Source organism: Falco peregrinus, chromosome 3 (genome assembly GCF_023634155.1).
Source record: "Falco peregrinus isolate bFalPer1 chromosome 3, bFalPer1.pri, whole genome shotgun sequence".
NCBI classification, from domain to species: Eukaryota; Metazoa; Chordata; class Aves; order Falconiformes; family Falconidae; genus Falco; species Falco peregrinus.
Window position 1 is genome coordinate 114,093,991 of NC_073723.1, and position 20,464 is coordinate 114,114,454.

A 20,464-nucleotide genomic window follows, 5' to 3' on the forward strand; every position below is an offset into this window, starting at 1 on the left:
CTTCCTCTTGAATGGGGGAGCTGGGAGCAGAGCTGTTCCTTACTAGGCAGGAAGGATCAAACGATTGCATAATTGAGGGAGAGGTTGCTTATGGCTTTTTTCCATGATGGCAGTTTTGTGTGGAAAAAATTAATTTCTGATTCACTTCAATGACTATTCTACTAGTCTTCCAGTTCCAGGAAACTGCCTGTGGCTGGAAATTTTTATTATCTGTGAGGCGCACAACAGTGCCGTGCTGTGGGCAGTGCATGTGTTGCATTGTGGTGTTATGAAATGAAACTGACTTAAAGTTTTAATTAGTAGGATGAAAATGGCACATTTAAAGCCAGTGGAGTTGCAAGGCATGTGTCATTTACTTTAAACCCTCAATCTTACTATCTTTGGTTCTTGTTTGGTGGAAAAAAAAACAAGACATGTTTTATTTCAAAAGCTGCAGTTAAGAAGTATGGAGCTATAAAATGCTGAGGGATGAGGACTGTGTGTTATATCCCTAAACAAACTTCTACAATGATGCCCTGCCATCGGAGGACAGATGAGACTGCTCTGTGAGGAGTAAAGCCAGAACAGAGATGTCTTTGAGCTGCTGGGAGATGTTAGGTCTGCCTAGTACTAGTGTGAGTAATAGCTGCAAAAGGATTTAGGACAGAGAGGGCTGTTGATGGGAAAGCTTGGCTCCTTTAGTGTATTGATTCGTGTTTTATATCTAAAAAAAGACTCATCTGTTGTGGGTCCTTCTGAAATACCTTGTCCTGTATGAAGAGAAGCTGCAGCAAGAATGCTCAATGACCCTCACATGGTAAAGGAGGAGTTTTTGGCATATTCACTAGAACTGAAACCATGGAGGGAGGAAAATAATAGCTCTTGTTCAGCGGGGTGTTTGCTGATGTAACAGCCACTGTGCAAAGGGCTAAAGCTCCTCTCTTAAGGGGAGGTGGCCTGTGGTCCCATAAGCCCGCTCACGCTGGAAGGAGGGAGGTACATGGGACGTGGATCACCTGGGCTGTGGGAATGCTGGGATCCAGGTCTGTTGTGCAGTGTCCAGCTGAGCATGGCCTGGCCTGCACGGGGCGTGAGGTGAAATCCGGCCCAGCTCAGCCTGGGCTTCCCCAGGCCCTATGGCCGGGTCAGCAGAGGGGGTCTGAAAGCAAACCAGGACACAGCTGGCTCCTGGTGCTAACCTCCCTGCAGAGACAATAACCGGTGCAATGGAAACAGCCCTTTGCTGGGCAGTTGGCCACTGTTTCTCCTTAAGAGATTTGTCTCCAGTCAAGCCCTTCTTAAGAAGGGCTTTGCTATAAATACCAAATTTACCAGCCCAAGCCCAGGACACGGTAAACGCCTCCTCGCACATATTTGTCCTTTTGTAAGGCATTGGTCTAAGCTGGTTGCACTCCACACAGATTTGAAATCTGGTGTACTTTTCACACATAGCTGATCTCTGAATTAGACCTGTTAAATGAATAAATGAGTTAATTATACATAAATCCTATCAAGGGATTTTTCTTGTTCTGTCAAAGAGGCAAGCTTGTAATATATGCCAAATGGTTTAGAAAGCTTTTTAGCAGAACCGTGCTAGGAACCAATTTCATCTGTTCCTCACCTCGTACTTCAGAAAGTGAAGTCCAAATTCTCAACCCACCTCGCCTGGGCCTCTGGGTTTCCACCTGGTGATTTTCTTTTAATAAGCATCAAGAAGCAAAAAGAGTTGGGAAATCGGGTCACCAGTTGCCATAAATCGGCAAACCTCTAAATGGCAGTACAGCTGCAACGAAATGACTGATGTGCGCAGCACTGGGCTGCTGTACCTGTGTGCAGCTACACCAGCCTGGGGGGTGGGGGAAGCAAGGTACTGTGCTGAGCTGGAATCCTCTGTTCAGACGAGCAGTTTGGTGCCAGCTCTGACAAAAGAGCTGGTTAACAACAACATTGTATGTGAAGCCCTGGTACTAATTCGTTATCATTCACACCTTGTTGTCAGTGCAAGGTGGGGAACTGTTACAGGTACAATTACTAAATGTGTCACATCTTAAAACAATCAGGAAATTGCCTGCAAAGCAGCAGGGTTAGGAGAGCATTGCTTGGACTGTAAATTCAGGAGCTGAAGCTGGATGCTGTTGAATTGTATCGCTCCTTCCTACACCGGTAAATCAATCCCACAATGTCAGATGCTGTGCTCACCTGTCCCATAAAACCAGAGCTATATAAAGCTTTCAAGTTAAATCTCAGAGTATTTGGGCCAGATCAGCAAGGTGCTTCCAGCTGCAGAGGATTCGGGCTCTGCCTAATGAGGCTGGAGCACTGAAAGAAGTTACTTGCAAAGGCAGAAAAAAGACTGGAATGGGTAAGTGCTGAAACATGCGATTATGGTTTGTAGATAAGAATTTGAAGCATGTTAGAGAAAAGTGAATGATCGGTAACTGTGTGTGTGTGTTTGGAGTGAGGGGAATAAGTGAATAGAGTATAAGATTTGATTGTTGAAGATCAAGATCTAAACCTGCGGTGCTGGAGAGGGGGAGAGATGTGTCTGCTCCTTAATCAGAGCTTGAATCCTGCTGCATAGCTCCTCACCTTTCTGTACTGTCCCCACGGAGCTCCTACTCGAAAGGCTGTGCTTTGTAACGGAGTGCAAATGTAGCGCAGCCAGTGTCTTTATTACTGTAATAATTTGCAGGGATGGCACTCTTTGGAGCAGAAGGAGGCATCAGCTTAGCAAACATGAAGTAGGAGGCTATTCTGAGAATAGCAGGCAGCCTTAAAAGCCGATCTGAAGAAAGAGGCAGGCAGAAGAGAAGACTGATGAGCAGAGAGGAGAGGCAGGTAGCACTTTTGGGAGCTGTTCAGGTAACAGGATATATAATGGAGTGATGTGAAGGACGAGTGGGGAAGATTTCCCATTACCTGCTGGCTCTGTTGCTAGGTCTGTAGAGGTAGCTTTTCTGCACTGTACCTCTGCCTGCTCTTAAGTATTAATTTCCTAATGTCTTGGCTTCTGGGTCTTGTACGGGCCTTGTCTCAAAGAGTTTGTATTGGATGGAAAGGAACGTTGTCATCCCTCTATAATCGATGAGAAACTAAATGATTCAACGTTTGGCTTTCTCGGGAAACATTGGCCCCTTGTAGGGGATAAGCACATCATTCATAACCTTCACTCTCAGAAACTGAAGCTGGCAGTGCAAAGGCTGTTTTCCAATCCCTTGGTTATTTTGAACCACCCACACAGCCTGCTCACCCATTTTCTAGTACCATGGGCATCAAAACTGGACCCTACCTTCCAGCAGTGGCAGCGATGTCAAACACAGCAGTACGGTAACCTTCCTAGTTGAGTTTGGTCCTGTCAGAAGCTCACTGCCAGACCCCCCACGTGGTGAGGGCAGCTTTGTCCCTTGAGCGCAGAGACCTGACTTTACATGTGTCCATAACACAAAGCTGCCTGGGGTGATGATATGGATTGCTCGGTGTCCACGTTTCATCCTATTCACCTTTCTTCCCCAATTTTTGTGTCATTCAAAAATGTTAGAAATGGTATTTTTTTTCTCACATCATTGATTTTAAAAAGAAGCAAAACTTGAACGCATTTGAACAGTGGATCGACTCTGTTCCTCAAAGGAACTGCTCAGCTCAGTGAAATCTTGAGACCTGCTAGGTAGGGCATTTGACTGCCTCTCATGTAGGTAAGAATAATTTTACACCCAGTGCTTTTTCCCCTCCTGCTTGCTTATCCCAGGCACAAAATATCACTGTCTCATGGTGCAGCCAGCGAGATTATTCTGGGGGAGCCTGTGGCATGCCCCGCTTGCCCTGGGCTGCCATGCCTTCTGATGTCTCCAGGAAGGGACCTTGGCAAGCCATGCCGTGTTTCCCTGTCTCTGGAGAGGCAGAAGCCGTGGGAGCGAGCCATCTTTCTTTGAAGGAAATTAATTGACTGCAGTGCTTCATCAACACCCACTTGCTCATTCACAGACATGAAGACTTGTGTAAACAGCCTCGCGTGCTGCTGGGGGCTTGTCAGCCGGTGGCTGAAGGGAGAAGCAACAGTGCACAGGATCAGTAAAAGCAGATGAAGGGAGTGCGGTTGCTGGGTTTTCACCACTGGAAGGAGGATATTTGGCTTTCCTGCTGCTGTGTAGACTGCAATGAGACATGAAGGTAGATGGTGGATACAGGGAGAGATGAACTCTGCTGGGCAGCCAGCCAGACCTGCCTGCCCTGAAGCAGCATCTCAGGCTGTGGCCTCATGCTCCCTTTCACAGCAGGATTTAAAGAACTGTGCCAGGCACCGGCTTAGTCCCACCACTCCCTCGGAAAGCTTTTATTACTGTTCTCTTTGTATTGCTGGGTGAATGATTTCCTTGTAGACAGGAGCTGTGGGTGGGTGTGAGAATAAAATGCCAGAACCTTGCTCCTCTTTGAGCCCATAGGAACATAGCCTTCTCCCTCATCTGACTCCTGGGGTCACTGTGATGATGCTCAGGCTGTCCCATCCTGAGGAGTCCACGTTTGGTCATTTCTACAGCAAGACAGATACCCACTTGTGTTCCCTCTTTTGGTCCCCAGGAGGGCCTGAATGCTATCAGATCTGACCCACTCGACGTGTACTTTGCGCTCCACAGATAGATGCAGTCACAGGGACTAGAAGTACAGGTTGCGGAGGAGGGAAAGAAGAAGAAATAAAGCCATACCAGCTGCAGCATTCGCTTCTGCTAAGGAAAACTGAAGGTAAAAATGAAGGAAAAAAAAAACCCCAAAATTCAACAAAAACCAAGGAAGAGAACTGAGGCAGGGAAGAAGAAAAAGGGTTGAGTGAAGAACTCAGATGATAAAAATGAGAGACAGAAAATAAACTACAAGCAAGAAAATAATCTCAAGGTCGAGATCACCTGCTTGTGCCACACTTCAAGTGTATGTGGGGTGAAATCTCATGTCTGTAACGTGATGCACAGTCTTAGCTCTGTCTAGAAACACATACATTTAATCATCCAGTGTGGCAGTTACAGGCTTAAGTTACAGGAGAGAAAAGAAATACAAACTAGTTCTGCAAAATGGACAATGCCCAGGCAAGATGATACCTTGCTGACAACGGTGTCTGCAGTGGAGGCACCATGACCGGTGCTGAGCATCCCCGGGCTGCCACCTTGTACTTCTAATGGGGTTGAGCCTCATTCTCCCTGGCTGTACTTGCAGTCCAGCTAAGTTCAGCTCTGGTTCAGCATCTCTCCTTGCTGATGCTGGCTGTCAGCAACCAGCAATTTTACTAGTGCAACAAGGTGTATGAGGTTAAGCCATTTGTCCAAAAAAATAAACTGAGGGAGTTCTGTGATGGGCAGAGGAGGTATAGTGTTCCCTTGGAAAATGAGCTGGGAGAGCACTTGGATTGGTGCATTCCAAAAGCAGAATGTTGGTCTTCCTTGGTTTCTTTGCAAGGACCAGAACTGACCCAAGCAAGCTGTGCTGCCCAGAAAGGGCTTTTCTCAGAAGCAGTGGCTCCTCCTCTGCCACATGCGTCAGTTCAGACAGATCAAACTCCTGCTAGCAGGGATGAATGGCAAAGATCACTTCTGCCCACCTGGAACTATTTACAGATTTGGCAAATGGATTTGAGCTCAAAATATTATTTTCATGATGGTGTGGGGCTTTTTGTCATTTTGAGAACAGAACACTTTCACTGACATAGTTTGTTTTGAAGGGTTGTTTCTCTTGAAAACTCCTTGAGAAAGCTTTTAAAACAAACTGCCAAGGAACCCAAACACTTCCTGCCAGGCAAAATGTTTTCATTGCTAATATTACACATTACTGAGTATCTCGATTTCAGGGTGACCCAACACAATTTATGTGTGGACAGGGAAGAAGAAACTTTGCTTTTTGTGTACATTTAACTTGCAACACACGAATTGCCTGAAGCCCTCACCCCACAAAACCCACTTACTTCTGTTGTTGAGTCTCTCTTTAACAGCTAGCGTTTTAATGACGTGTTCTAACCTGAGAAGTCATCTGAAAGCAGCAGCAGACTCTTGCTTACAAAATGCTTGCGAACAGCGTCAGCCATGAAGGCGCCAATGTCCTAAAGCAGCTGCATTGGTCAAAGCAAAAGACATAGATAGAACTTCATACATCCAGATCCCAATATTCCTCAGTTGGTTGCTGTGGGCTGTATCCATGTCTCATTGTAGGTGCTTGTTCTCATTCCCTGAGATTTTGCAGAAGGGTCTTGAATAATATATATTGCATTAAACAGGTGTCCACTGCTGGAAAATAAGAGGACTGACTGTTAATTCAACTGCCTATGCAGTAGGTACCTATGCTACCCATTAAAACTAAAATGCACGTTAAGATGCTTTTCCAGTCTACGTCCCAGCGGTGAAATCCCTTGAGTTAAGCACAGAAAGCGGAGCAAATAAGCCCCTGCTACCAGGCGGGGAGGGGGTGGTGGTGAGAAGGTGTGGTGTGAGGATGACCTTGGGAGAAGGCACAGGGAAAATGCCTCCCCTGAGAGTTCTCAATCTGCTTCTGAAAGCCCTTCAGCAAAGTGTGTAGCCCTCATTTTTGGTGGCTTGTGATAAACTGACCCTTCATTGCTTATTTAGAGTGACAGGATGAATGTTCATCAAACTGACCCAGTAAGTGTCAGATTGCTTCCAATTAGAGGCTTCCAGTATCAGCCTAGGTGACCAGTGTTCATAGATCCCAAGGACAGAAAACAGCACTACAACCTGACTGGATTAAATTGGTTTAACTTAACCACTGTCCCAGAGACAACACCAAAAGCTATGCAAATGCACTGAATCTGGGGCTACTTTCTCCCCAGACGCTGCCTACACCAGGAAGGGAAGAGGGGTGAGGTTTTGTAGGGCAGAACATGTGTGCTGTCCTTTTGCTTCCCTCTCATTGATGACCAGAGTCCTCAAAGTTTTTAGGTGTCTGGAGAGTTGCTACATGGCTGTGCGTAATGGAGTCCTGCCTAGAAAATGCCCTGCTGACACCCCAGCTTTGCCAGTCCTCCAGAGGCACCAGCTGCTGGGTGAGTATTTAGTATAGGTTGGGCTTGAGAGTTTTTGCATCAGAAACCTAATGCCGACCATGTCTCATTTGCACTACTGTGAATACATGCAAAATCAAAAGGATGCTGAAAAAAGCAGTGTATGCTAAAGCTCCTAAGCCAATACATTGCAGGGTAGGTGACAAATCCCTGAAAAAGACTCGCTTGCGAATCAGAGTGGAGCTGCAGGGCTTTCGTGAAGGCAGGTTCCAGGATATGCTCCTTACTCCACACCATTTTTTTTTTTCATTTGTCTCCTCATTGAAGCAGGTCTGCAAACAAAAGCTGGGGAAAAAATTCTCGCAGGCTGCTGCACTGCTCTTCTGTTGCAAAGCTGACTGATCTATTTTACTGCACTGCCTTAAGTAAGTCCTAACCTGTGGTTTTTATGCTTTGTGGTACTCGGGTTCTTCTCTCATCTCCTCCAATAAACAGTGATTGAAAGATGCATACCGTGGCTTTTATGCAGGCTATAAAATCACTGACAGTGGGAATAGCTGAATTCAGAGCCTAAAAGTCTACTGTCCCATCAAAATCCAAAGAGCAGAAGTTTCTAGGTATGTACAGCCTGAACCTGCCTTCAGCTTCTAAACAGGAGGGGTATATGTCTTTTAGAAATAGATTTCTCTGTTAATTAACAAAACCTAAAATCCTCTTGCCCAGCTGTTCAGGATCAAGAGTGTTAAGAACAGGCCCCTCCAGAGGGGAGAGTCCCCATGCAGGTGCCCAGAGGTTGCAAGTGCTCCTTGGCTCCGGACCTATTCTGAGACCTCAGATGTGTTGCTCCATTTCTCTGTTGCTCACCTGTCCCGTGGGATGGATGACACTTTCCAGTAAGGTGGGGAGAATTCATCAGTTGATTTTGTACAGTGCTTTGAAGATAACAAGAGCTGAAGGGAAAAAAGACATGGTGCTTGAAATGGAAATTTTCCCATTTCTGGCTCTATGGTTTTTTCTCCTTTTAAAAAAGGACATTCAAATGTACCATCAAAGGTAGCAGTGTTGCAACACCAGGGAAGGAGCAGCTATAATGGCGAGGTGGGAGCCAGAAACCTCCTCCTGGAGGAGCAGGTTTGTGGTGGGAAGGACAAAAATGCAAATCTGAAATCAATCCATCTCTCTCTCTCTTGAACGCTTTGGCCATTTATAACACTTTAAAGTGAAATCAGTCACTTAGGACAAGAAGAGAAGCTTGTAAATCCATTTACTACTTTCTGCACTAAAGGAGAAGCAGTGAATTTATAGTGGAAATGCAGTAAGTGCACAGATGAGGAGTTTGACATTAGCAGTAGAGAATGGCTCAAAAACATCAGAGCAAACCTTTGAACAAACAGAAAGCATGTAGGCCTTGGGATCCAGATATATCAAACAGCTTTTTGGACTATTCTTCCCTCCACTGTCCTGGCTCTGATTTTTCTTCAAAGGCACAGAGGCGTATGCGCCACACGTCCTTTCTGTACCCCCTCCGCCTGTGGTCCTGTTGTGCCGGCAGCAGGAGCCTTATTGTTGCTCCCTGGAAACCTGTCCTGCCACCGTGGAGAAGGACAGCTGCATCAGAAAGATGGGGGTCCTTCCCAGAGTGGTGGAACTCGGCCTCCCCAGGCAGCCGGCAGATCTGCTGACAGCTCAGCAGACTTAATGGCAGGCATTTCAAAGATCTGAACCCCCTCCACCACCCCCGGGTCTCAACTGCACGTGGAAACCACTGTCTGTCCAGTTTAGCAAGATGCTGTGCCTTGTTGCACCAATCCTGTGATTCTAGAGCTCCCTTTTCTACAAGGCTGGCGAGCCTGCTCCAAAATCACGGTGCTTCTGCTGTGTTGGAGGCCGCCAGCTTTCCAGTCTGTAATTTCAGATTCAACTGTTTTTTACATATGCAGGCTTGTTGTTGACAGTGAGGTCCCTTTACAAAAGGCCAGGAGTTTAGATGGAATTGGGATTCTGTGCTGTGATAGATCATAGCTGTGGTTTACACAAGGCACCTTGCCCAAGCGCGCAGGTGCGTCTGCAGGACATGACCTTATGCAAAGCTGGCACTTTTCTGTTGGCAAGAGTAAGACTAATAATGCCTCTGGCTTTTCTGTGTGGTGCTACAGGAGCAGATCTAAGCGTGCCCGCACATTTGTGTGTGTGAATGCGCACGTACTGGTTACTACTTGATGTCCAGCGTCTGCCACTTCTCAGACACGAGGCTATGGTGCTTGAAAGTGAGATGGTAGCATAACACACGCCACCACCACACACAAAACCCTCTGGTGCTTAGAGTCCTTTTTACAGTATTCTGCTTAAAAGGACTACTGTCAGTTTGTAATGTTATTACTATCCTGTAGAGGAATGAAGCTGGGTTAATTAACATTGATAACGTACAGCTGTGGGCTGGCTTCAGGGGCGGTGGGTTGGCTGACGTGGATAATGTGCAGCTGTGGCTGGTTCCTGCTAAGTAGTAAAAAAGCTCTAAGGGGTATGGAGGAGGAGCCCTGGATGAAAAGAGACCTGGAAGAAGCAGAGGGAGGGGAGAGAGAGAGAGAGAGAGAGAGAGAGAGAGAGAGAGGGGGAGAGAGAGAGAGAGAGAGAGAGAGCGCGACCGTGCCCTGGATGGAGGAGAGACAAGGACAGACTCTGGGAGAACCAGGGAGAAGAAGGGGGCTCGGATGAGGAGAGGCCGGCTGGAAGAGGAGCTTGGAGAAGGAAGAATCTGGACGCAGCAGGGGCAAGACGCAGGGTGGGCTGGCGTGAAGAGGATGAAGAAAGAGCATGGACAGCAGATGGACTTTTGAAACCTTGTGGGGGTGGCTGTGCTGGGGCAAGGTGTGGGAACTATTTATTGAAGTTAACCTGGGATAAGGTGGTAAAAGCCTTGTTGCAGCCGGCTACTTTGGATAGAGCTGCGACACTATCCAAAAGCTGTTTCAGCTTAAGAGCCAGTTTGCTATATTTTCTTTACATATCAGATTTTATCTGGTATGTAAATGACAGAATGAATTACCTTGTAACTATCCCTAGGTATAAACGGGACACAGAAATAAGCATCAATGGGTGATGCAATTAATCTGACTCATGAGGAAAGGCTGTCATTAGTCATTTGCAGCTTCAGCACCGGTGACTTTCAAGGTGTACAAATCTCTCGTTAAATGTGTTTCATGTTCTGCAGATGGCCATTTTGTCTTCTCGCTGCATGCACTGGAACATGCCCAAGTATACAAAAATGAGAGGAACGATTGTTAGGGTTGAAATTTTTTGTTCATTTTTAATCATTGTTTTTTTTTTCCTTTGCGTGGTGCACATCCTGGGCTTTGATAAATGAGTCTCACTAGACACTGTGGTAAGCCAACCTCTGCTAATATTCATTATGCGGAACCCACTAGGAAATGGTCTGAGTCAGGGAAATGGAACACCTTTAAAAGATAAAAAGATTTTTTAAATATTCCTTTAATGAGGAAACTGATTTATAGCATTTTACATTTCTGGGATGTTTTAGAACATTAAAACCAGAAATTTCAGGGTTGTATGTGCTGTGTGTTAGAAACCATGGAAACACCTGTGAATGATCATGTAGGAATTAGGGGTTCTCCCCCCAGAAAGGTGGTGGGATCAATACCCCAATGGAAATGCATCTACACCAATGCCCGCAGCACAGACAACAAACAGGAGGAGCTGGAAGCCATTGTGCAGCAGGAAAACCATCACATAGTTGCCCTTGTGGAAACGTGGTGGGAGGACTCGCACTACTGGAGTGCTGCAATGGACGGCTATAAACTCCTCAGAAAGAATAGGCAAGGAAGGAGGGGTGTTGGGCTAGCCCTGTATGTTAGGGAGTATTTTGACTGGCGAAAGCTTAATGATGGTGGTGATAGGGTTGTGTGTTATGGGTAAGAAGCAGGGGGAAGGATAACAAAGCAGATATCCTGGGGGGAGTCTGTTATAGACCACCCAACCAGGACAAAAAGGCAGACAAAATATTCTACAAACAGCTGAGAGAAGTCTCACAATCGCTAGCCCTTGCTCTCACCAGTGACTTCAATGCACCAAACATCTGCTGACAATACAACACAGCAGAGAGGAAAGAGCCTAGGAGGTTCCTGGTGTGCGTGGAAGAGGCCTTCCTGATGCAGCTGGTGAGGGAGCCAGCTAGGGAAGGCGCCTTGTGGGACCTGTTGTTTGCAAATGGAGGAGGACTGGTGGGTGATGTGATGGTTGAAAACCATCTTGGGCATAGCAATCATGAAATGATAGGTTTTAGTGGTTGCCTTGGCAGTGTCAGGTTAACGGTCGGGCTTGATGATCTGAAAGGTCTTTCCCAACCTAAGTGATTCTGTGATTCCATGATCAATGTATTCAAAACTTCATAGCAAGGATGCAATGGTTGGGCCATGCGCACAGATACAGACAAGACACTTTTTTTAGATGATGGAAAAGGTATTCAAAGGTGGCTTAGGAGCCTGATGTTGAAGAATCTGAAAGAAGCCGCCAAGGTGGAAGCTGGATGTGAACATGCTGTGTGTCACTGACACCGTGCTCTCCACAGCGGGCATCTTTTCATTCCATGATAAATAACCAGTAGCTTCTTCCTCTTCCAGTGGCCCTGCAGGACATCAAGACCACCTGTAGTACAGTCACCATGTAGTAGCTGATACCCAGTAACTTGTCACCTCAGCCTACTCTGTTGGTAACCTGTTTTTCCAGGTTTTGAAAAGTTGTATCAGATGAACAAATAATATGATTCTTGTTAACAGATTCTGTTGAGCCACTGTATTTGTGTGTACATTTGAATGTGTGTGAATATGCTCAAATTGATTTAAATCTCATTTACATTACTTTTGCTTTCATTTTAACCCATACAGCCAGTTTTAAATAGAGATAACCATGCGTGGGAGGCATTCACAACCATCCAGTGCATTGTCCTTCAAGTGGTATGAGACTTCAAAAAAGCTCTCTAGTAATATGTGAGAAAATGAGATTTTAAATTCTTGTGATTTCTACAGTAAAAAAACCAAACCAAACCAGCAACACAACACCCCACCCCCACCCCTCAGCAAACAGTTTTCAGCTAAAGGGCTGGTATTCAGATATCACAAAGGGAAAGAAAGAATATAATCCTTTTTTGTGAGTGGAGTTAGGTCATCTGTAAAAGCCTCTCAGAATATTATCTTCCAAGCTAATCGCTGTATTGACATTTGCCTGTTTCATTAGAGCTGAGCTTTTACTGCATTGCTGAGGTTAGAACCTGACTCATTTGTCATGGTTAAGAACTGGTTTGTAATTTCATGACTGTAGAATTAAAAAAAATATATCATCTGCCTTACTTTAACCAGCTGGGTTGAAATGGTGTTCACAGAATTCCCAGTGTTGGTGGGGTTTTGGCTTTATAGTTCCTGTTTAGATTTTTTTTTTTTCGCTCATAGGTATTTGTTTCCTTCACTTGGCAAGATGACAGTTATTTAAAAAAGGAGACATGTTTAAACACCTTTGCAAAGAGGCAATTTTAAGAAGTATACCACATACACTGACATACAGATGTCAGATCCAACAGATGCAAGGGCTAACAGAGAGAGAGAGAAAGAAAGAAATGTTATCTAAAACTACAAAGAAAAGAACGATTTAGGCCAGAACAGAGTCAATTATCCATGTAATAAACCCCCATGGCTACTGACTGAACAGATAAGTTCACGGTCTCTGTAATACACTGACAACTTTGCAGCAAAAGGGTAGCGTTTTATGCACATGCAGGAAACAGATCAGCATCTGAAAGGAGTCAAAAGCTGTTCACAGAATCCTCCTTTACACAGGGTAAGAATTCTTGCATCACACTAATAAATCCAGAAATGCTTAGTGTCATTATTATGCAAATGCATTTATTCCCTTCAACAGTGTTTCTAAGGTTTGCTGGACGCACTACAGATGCTTTTCCCTACCCTATGACTGTTACCTGGGTTTGGTGGCAACATTGTCATGAAACACTGTAACTCCTTGCTCACCGATGGCCTGTTTTATCTGAAAGTGTTTTTTATTTTGCATCAGCACCTGCCTTCTGTCTCTTCAGTAAGCTGGTATTTTGCCACTGTTTTCTTTTTTTTTCCCTATAGTGAAGAAGTTGGAATGATAACGGACAAAACACATGATTTTTCCATAGCATAAAAGTAGTAATATCAAACATTTGAAGTTTCTGCTATGTCTTTTTGCCTCAGTGGATGCCGGATGCATGGCCAGCAGACTGTAGTTGAGAGGCCCAAAAGGGAGCTGCCAGAACAACTTTGGACAGGAGGTCTATGAGAGCATGGAAGATGGAAAAGCAGCAGGTGAGGCAGGAGCCACACTATGCGTTTTCTGCTAACCTGAAAGGCACGAGGCAGCCCTCAGCAAGGCTCCTGGAGCACCTAAGAGTGTGCTCTTGGCTAAATGAGCTCCATGATGCAGCTACTGCATGGACACCTGCGCATGTAATGGGGACAGGCAGCCCTGCCAGTGGGTTTGTGAATACCAGGGACTCTGGTGTGACCCTGTTTGCAGTGAAGACAGATGCATTTCCAGTTGACAGAAGAAGCAATGTTTCAGATCCAGAATACTCGGCAGAAATGTTGCTGCATCAGATCTTTAGAAATATCCAGGGGTAAGGAACAGGATTTTGAGGATTAACATTTTGTGTGTAGATACCTTATGTGGCATGTTGGAATTTAAGTCTCTTTGTGGATTTGGCCAATTAGCTTTTCTCTGCATCAGCAATTTTATACCTCCCAGGAGCACTGGGGGATAGATGCATGAAATGTTGCAAAGATGTCAGAAACTGCCTTGTTAGAGACCTGCTACTATCTCATATAGACAATCTATATGTACATAAAATATTTTACATGTAGAATATGCCCAGTCATTTCACCATCAATCTCTCTTTGCTGGAATGTGAGCCGTGAAAATCTGCAGTCACCAGACAGAGGAGCAGTGATCTCTCTCTGCAGCATTTGGGTCTTCCTTGATCTTCTGTGTGTTAACTAAACCTTCTAGCTTTAGCTGGTAGAAAATTACAGGACAAGCTCTGTGGCTTTGTTTATTATTGTCCACAGGGAGGACCGCATCTTTGCCCCTCCAAACCAAACCAAAAAAAGCAGCAGCAGCAGCAGCTCCGAATGCTACTCCTGCAACAATCCTCTGGTTAAGAAGCAAACTTATAACTGGATCACTCGTTCATGGTACAAGGACATGAGTATGCCTGCTATAACTGGCTGTGAATAACCACCTACTCCAGCAGTTCAACTTGTGTGAATTTCAGGGGGTACACAGATGTTAGTTATACAATATAGGAGGAAATTCCCCCCAGACATGTTGATTTTTGTTTAACAACAAAACATGACATCAAAATGCTGTGAGTAAATACTTCTAACCATTGTGTGGTGATGTTATCACCAGAAGGTTAGCAGAAAAGGAAAGAGGGAGAGAAGGGGGAGCGGGGAGAGAGAGGCTGTTGTGGAGAATTTTCCCATCACCGACACTGTGACTGGGGAAAGCTGAAGGCAAGCCCACCGTTGTGGCAATTCATATAATTTTTAATGCATACATCCAGAGACCAAGGAACAAAAAATTGTAATTAGAAGAGAAAATAGGAGAGATGGACTCAGACTCTATAAAGAACAGCTTAAGTGTAGCCTCCAAAATGACTGTCTCAGCCATTTAACTGATGTGCATTTTTAGACGCTTATCTAAATTAGTTATTAGCACGCCACCAGCTCTGTGTCTCAACCCCTGGTGGTAACGCCTCAGAAGTTATGCCAGGGATAAATTTGCCCTGTATGGTCAGGGCAAAGAACTAAGTTCCTCTGATGTACAGACCTCAAATCTCCTTGTATATGCCTGTCGCCTTCAGTGACAACAGTTCCTGCTTCCCTGTGCTGAAGGCAGTAACGTTAACAGCCTCAAACTTACCTCCTGTGGTACTACTAGACTCGGCCATGAAGACGGTTTACAGAAAACACAAACAGCTGGTGTTACACAAGTGTAATTAAGGGCAAAATCTGTCCTGACACATCCTAGTGCTTTTTCAAAACGCAGATATAATTCCACATGAAGTTTCTCAGATCCCCAGGAAGAACATGTGACTTTCTTTCCCGCCATGTGATTTATTTTGCTGGCCTGCGTTCCGTGGCTGAAAGGTGAGGTTAACGTTAAATAACAAGTTTGCTTTATTTTTGGCACTGGTACCTTCAACGCTGCCTTTTGTTAACTACGTGATAGCTCAGAGATGCAGCAGCTTAAAGATCTAAGTGACCAAGCAATTTATTAATTTCGGTAAATTGGCATTCTGCTGCTGTGACAACGGCCTCACGGCGCAGACAGCGGCAGCTGCTCGCCCCGGCCGCCCCCGGGCAGAGCGCGGCCTCTCGGCACACCAGCGGCGGCGGCCGAAGGTGCCCGATGCGGAGCGCGGCCCCGACGGCCCGCAGCCACCGTGCAGCCACCGGCTCCTGGCAGAGCCTGAAGACGTTTCAAACACGCTGACTCGCAAGGCTGCCAGCTCTTCGGCCAGGGCGCTAGGCAGGCACACCGGGCCGGGGCCGCCCGCCCGCCCGCGGCTGAGGGGCGCTGCGGACCTGCCACAGCGCGGCGCGGCGCTGCCCCGCCTTCGCGCCAGGCCTCGAGCGGTGCCGCTGCCGCCCGGGCCGTGCCCAGCCGCCCGCTAGGGCCAGCGGGCCGGGGGGAACCGGAGCAGGCCGCGCGGTGGCTGCGCTCACGCTCCCTGCTGTTGCTTCATTGTAGCAGGGGACGAAGGCAACCTACAAAGGGCCGCTCCTGGCATCGGGCAGCTAGGCCAACCCGCCGAACGGTCGCGGGGTGTAGCGTGACTGGCCCTCCCCGCGCACCCCGCTGCGGACTGTGGCGGCGACAGCCGCCTTTGTGCAGGCGGGCGGCGGGCCGCGGCCCCCCCTCCCCCGCCTTCCCCCTATTCTTTTAAATCACTTCCATCCACTTCGCCGATTGGTTCCGACCTCCTGCCGGGTCACGGGGTGTCCCACCTCCGCCAATGGGGAGGCCGGATACTGGCATGCGGCTCCGGCCTGGCTGCGTTGCTGGGTGCCCGTTCGGTGCGTGCGTGCGTGCGTGCGTGCGTGAGGGAAGGCAGGCGGAGGCAGCGCTCGGCTGCCTGGACCCCAGCCCGCCGCCGCCGCCGCCCCTCCTCCTCCTCCTCCTCCTTCTCCTTCCCCCCCTCCCCACGGTCCCCCGCCCCGCCCCGGCCCGGTCACCGCCCCGCTCCTTGTCTCCCCGTTAAGATGCCCCTGGGTTGCCGCTGCTGAGGTACTGCGCGGGGACCCTTGCCGCTCGTCGCCGCCGCCGCCCGGGCAAGAGGGGAGCCGCTCGCCACCGCCCCGCTCCCGCCCCGCGGCCCCGCCGCCACCGCTTTGTCCCGGCAGCCAGACGGAGCCGCCGTTGATGGTGTAGCGAACCGCCGCGGTAGGTGGGCGCGGAGCGGCGCAACTTGCTGGGGTTTTGTTGTGGCCGCCAGCGGGGGGTGAGGCCCTTACGTGTGTGGCGCGGGTCTATTTATTTATTTTTTTATCGGTAGCAGCGAAGTGCGGGAGAGAAAAGGAGGCGGCGCTGGGTGAGGGAGCTCGGGGGAGAATGCCCGGGCTCGGCGCGGGAAGGGCGCGGAGGGGGATTGCGGGCGTGGGGCTGGGGGATGGAGCCTCTCGCCAGCCCCTCGCTCTGCCCGCGCCTGCCCCGGGAGGACGCACGCACGAGGGGACTGGGGCCGGCGTTTTTTCTCCCGTGTGGGGTTTTTTTTTATTGTTGTTGTTGTTTGTTTTTGTTTGGGTGCGTTTTTTGGTTTTGTGGGTTTTTCGTTTGTTTTTGTTTGGGTGGGTTTTGTGTGTGTGTGGGTTCTCTAGAGAGTGTCGCGTCTGTGTAATGCTCAGTAGAGAAAGGGCTCTCAGGGAAAGGTTTAACTTGTTACCATTTTAAATAGGTGTGAGATTGGGAAACATTTAATTTAAATGGACATGCAGAGGAAGTGGACTTAGGTGTTTAAAAGATGCGCTTTTTTCATCTGTGGTAGGTATGGAATTGTGAAAGGAAGATTTTATGCAAATGAATTTAATCGTAGGATTTTCAGTAGCATAGGAAGGGGTGGGTTTTTATTTTTTTTTCTTCTCTTCTCCCCCCCCCCCCCCTTTCTCTTTTTAAAGTGTGAAAAGCAGATGATCAGAATCAGAAAAGTAGTAAGAGGTAGACAATATTAAAGGCTTCATCACTGAAACTGGCTGTTCAAGAAATTGCTGGGAAGAAAACAATATGATTCATTGTTGAAGTGTCTTTTCTCTGAGATTTATTTTTACACGCTGGTTGCAGTTACTTTGATTTACTGACGACTTATGCTGAGTTTTTCCTTGAAGCAGTAATGTTCTTGGAGATTACAAGCTCAGAATGTTTCTATGCAGTCAGCATGCTACTATCTGATGTCTGTTTACTCCTGAGTTACATTGACCAATTATTGAAATCAAAGATATTATTTTGTTTGTGCACCCATGTAACTAAAATGAGGAGCCTTAGCTGCTAGTTCATACTGTTACAATTCAGTAAAAATGCTTTCTCAAAAAAAATCTGGTGACATAATTAAAATAGAATGCCAGTTCTTAAGTATGGATTTTAACCACATAAAAATGAACCCTGTGTCAAAAGTAGTTGTTGGTTGTGAAGGGCACTTGTCAAATTTCTGATTAATGTCAACATAATATTTTTCTTGTAATTCTAGTATTACCAGGCAAATATTTTGGGTTTTTTTGTACAGTGTTCCCTTTGAATTGAGAAATCCATGGTGGTTAAGAAGGGTGAAAGTGTTGCTATAATAATAAAAGCAGTTCTGGTAAATATATCTCATCTTGGTTTTACTCCTTGAGTTTGTACCATAAACTATGAACTGGGGTTAATTTCAGTGGCCTGCTTTGGATATATAGTGATTTCTAGAGATTTGTCTTATTGGTTGGTCACGTCTGGGGGGAAGAGGAGGAGGTAGATGCACACAATGCCCAGGCTTGGGAGCTCATTGTTCTTTGCCACACACTCTGCTGTGTTTGGGACTGTGCTCTCACTCAAACGCTGTATCTTTTTCTTCTGAGATGTGAAGGATAGAGAATGGGAAGCATTTTCTACCTCTTTCCTCCTTTCCCAGAATGTCCTTTTGGTAACATTGCAAAAAAGCAAAATAGTAAATTAGAAGCTAAAGGGCGCCAAAATGTTCTGTATGCTCTTTCCTCCTCCCTCCCAGCGCTTGCTCTGCTTCTTCCGCTGTCTGTAAGTGAATATATAAAGAGAGAGGGAGCACATGAGGTGAGACTTGGAAGTACACTCTTCTGAACCCTGCTCAACTTTCTTTCATGTTCTACCTGCTCCCTCAAAATGAAGACCCCAGCTGGATTGAAATAAAAATTATTACACTTCAGACTTGTGTATTAGCTTTGGGATGTTTGATCTGGAGGCATGTGTGCAAGGAAACTGCTATCAAGGGATAGTCTTCAGACAGATGCTTTGGGATGACAAAAGTAAAAGGAAGTGTGCAGAGGCTGATTTCAGTGTATGCACAGTTTCTTCTCTTGATGATTGTTTAATGTTTCTGGTTTTATAGCAGCATCTGTGAAAAAAACCACCAACAAATCAAACAACCCACCCCCAAACCCTCTCAAACCCAACAAAAACCTCAAAACCCTAAAAAAGCCAACCAACCGAAAACCCAACCAGTTGTAGAATCATAGCCTATTTCAAGCTGGAAGGGACCCATAAGGATCGGGGAGTCCAACTTCCTGCTCTTCACAGGGCTACTACTATAGCGTGTGCTTTAGCTGTAAAAGAGCAACTGCTGCACAAGGGCTTGAGTTTATGGGTTATTGAGGCATGGTAAAATGTCACTTAGCTCACTGATAACTTCAGCTAGCTGATGGTACTGAGGTATGCAGAAGGGGATAAAGGAAAAAAAGCCCATGTGAGTGTTGAGGAAAAGTGCTAAGTTTTTTTGAAAATGGGTAGCAATGACCACCGTAGTTTAAGCATGAGGCCTCCGAGTTTTGTTTTTGACTCTTTAGCTGACTTCAGTGTATAATTGGGGTAAATTTATTTCAGTTTCCTTACCTGAATAAGATGTGGTGATTGCCTCTGGATTGAGGAACACATTTTCTGTATTTTTCTACCACTCATAGCTTTGTGTGGCTAGGGATAATTTTAACGTTGTTATAGGCTATTGTTGGCATGAATGCTACAATTTGAGTTCAGAAGGAGGTATGGTGAAATACTTACACTGCCTCTCTGTGGCTTTGTGATTCCTGTGGCATGTGAATTTGTACTCTGGAGTGACTGAGAAGGGGGCTAACTCTCCATTTGGAGAAAGCTTTTGGTATCCCTGATGAAAACTGCAAGCATCTCTTGGGTAGATAAAGGTAAGTGGAGCTAGGAGGAGAGCCAGACGTGCCTTAAACAGTAGTTGTGTAGCTAGAATAACAAACAGTGATTTCTTGGCATCCTGGGGTTTATTTTACCATAGTGGGGTTTTGTATGCCTACCGAAGTTCATCCTGTGGAGGTGTGGGTGTAGAATCAGTGCTACTGCAGCAAAAGGCTAGTAACAACAATATTTGTGAATGTGAAGAGATAATGGTGTGTGTAATTCTTTATGCTGATTTAGGTTTAGGTGAGAAAAATGGCATTCTGATGTTGCAGTTTAATAACTTTTTTGAAAAACACATTGTTTGTAAATTTACTAGTACAGCTACAAAATGCATCTCTCTATTTTAGCCGTACTAGGTAGTTGTTTTGCCCATAAAGACGTTATTTCACTTTTGGGAGTGGGAGGAAAAAAGTGAGCTATGAGCATATAGAATTTTGCAAGTATGTGTTACTGGCAGTCTAATGGCACAGCAGAAACTGTGTTATTCTCTCAGCAGAGCTGTTCGTACATTAAGATTGCCTGAAGGTAGCTTTGATTTCATTATGTGCCGTATTTAAGGACACTGTAAACTTCAGTAACAAGTTATGCTGTGTTATTGGCGTATGAGTACAGTACTCAAATGTTAGTTAATTTCTGGTTCAGAAAATAATGACAGTTGGAAAACAGTGATTATGTGATGCTGAGGTGGGTGAGCAACTACATAAATTTAAAAGGGGGGGCTGGGTTTGGAGTTGACCATTTCAAATCAACCAGCCAGCTCTCTGACTTCCAAATGTATGGGTTGTTGGGTTTTGGGTTGTTTGTTTGGTTTTGGTGGTTTGTGGGGGTTTTGGGTGGTATCCTGGTTAGACTAACTATTTTTAAGGTTCAGCTATTTTTCACTCTGGTTTTCCTATGGAAATATATTGCAGTTGTTTCAGTTGCATGAAGTCTAAACAAATCATCCGGCCCAACTTTAAGGGATGCATAGTATCTGACTTCAGCTCAAGGCTTCAATTTGAATCAATAGGCATAAAA

The 20,464-nt window shown here is 46.1% G+C and overlaps 1 protein-coding gene and 1 long non-coding RNA gene across 6 annotated transcripts in view; both read left to right on the plus strand.

Annotated features, from left to right (window-relative positions):
* Positions 1 to 2,140: 2,140 nt before the first annotated feature.
* LOC129784243 (uncharacterized) lies at positions 2,141 to 13,984 on the plus strand. The gene is made up of 3 exons (XR_008746708.1): positions 2,141 to 2,341; positions 6,905 to 7,015; positions 13,219 to 13,984. It is a non-coding gene; the product is annotated as an uncharacterized LOC129784243 (long non-coding RNA).
* Positions 13,985 to 16,186: 2,202 nt separating this feature from the next.
* RERE (arginine-glutamic acid dipeptide repeats) overlaps positions 16,187 to 20,464 on the plus strand; it is a 254,066-nt gene continuing 249,788 nt past the window's right edge. For 3 of the 5 annotated variants that reach the window (XM_055799956.1, XM_055799960.1, XM_055799962.1), the window contains exon 1: positions 16,188 to 16,468. The gene's annotated coding sequence lies outside the window, so the exon portion shown is untranslated. Of the gene's footprint in view, positions 16,469 to 20,464 lie in introns of all 5 variants that reach the window. The other 2 variants (XM_055799961.1, XM_055799963.1) reach the window with 1 other exon arrangement.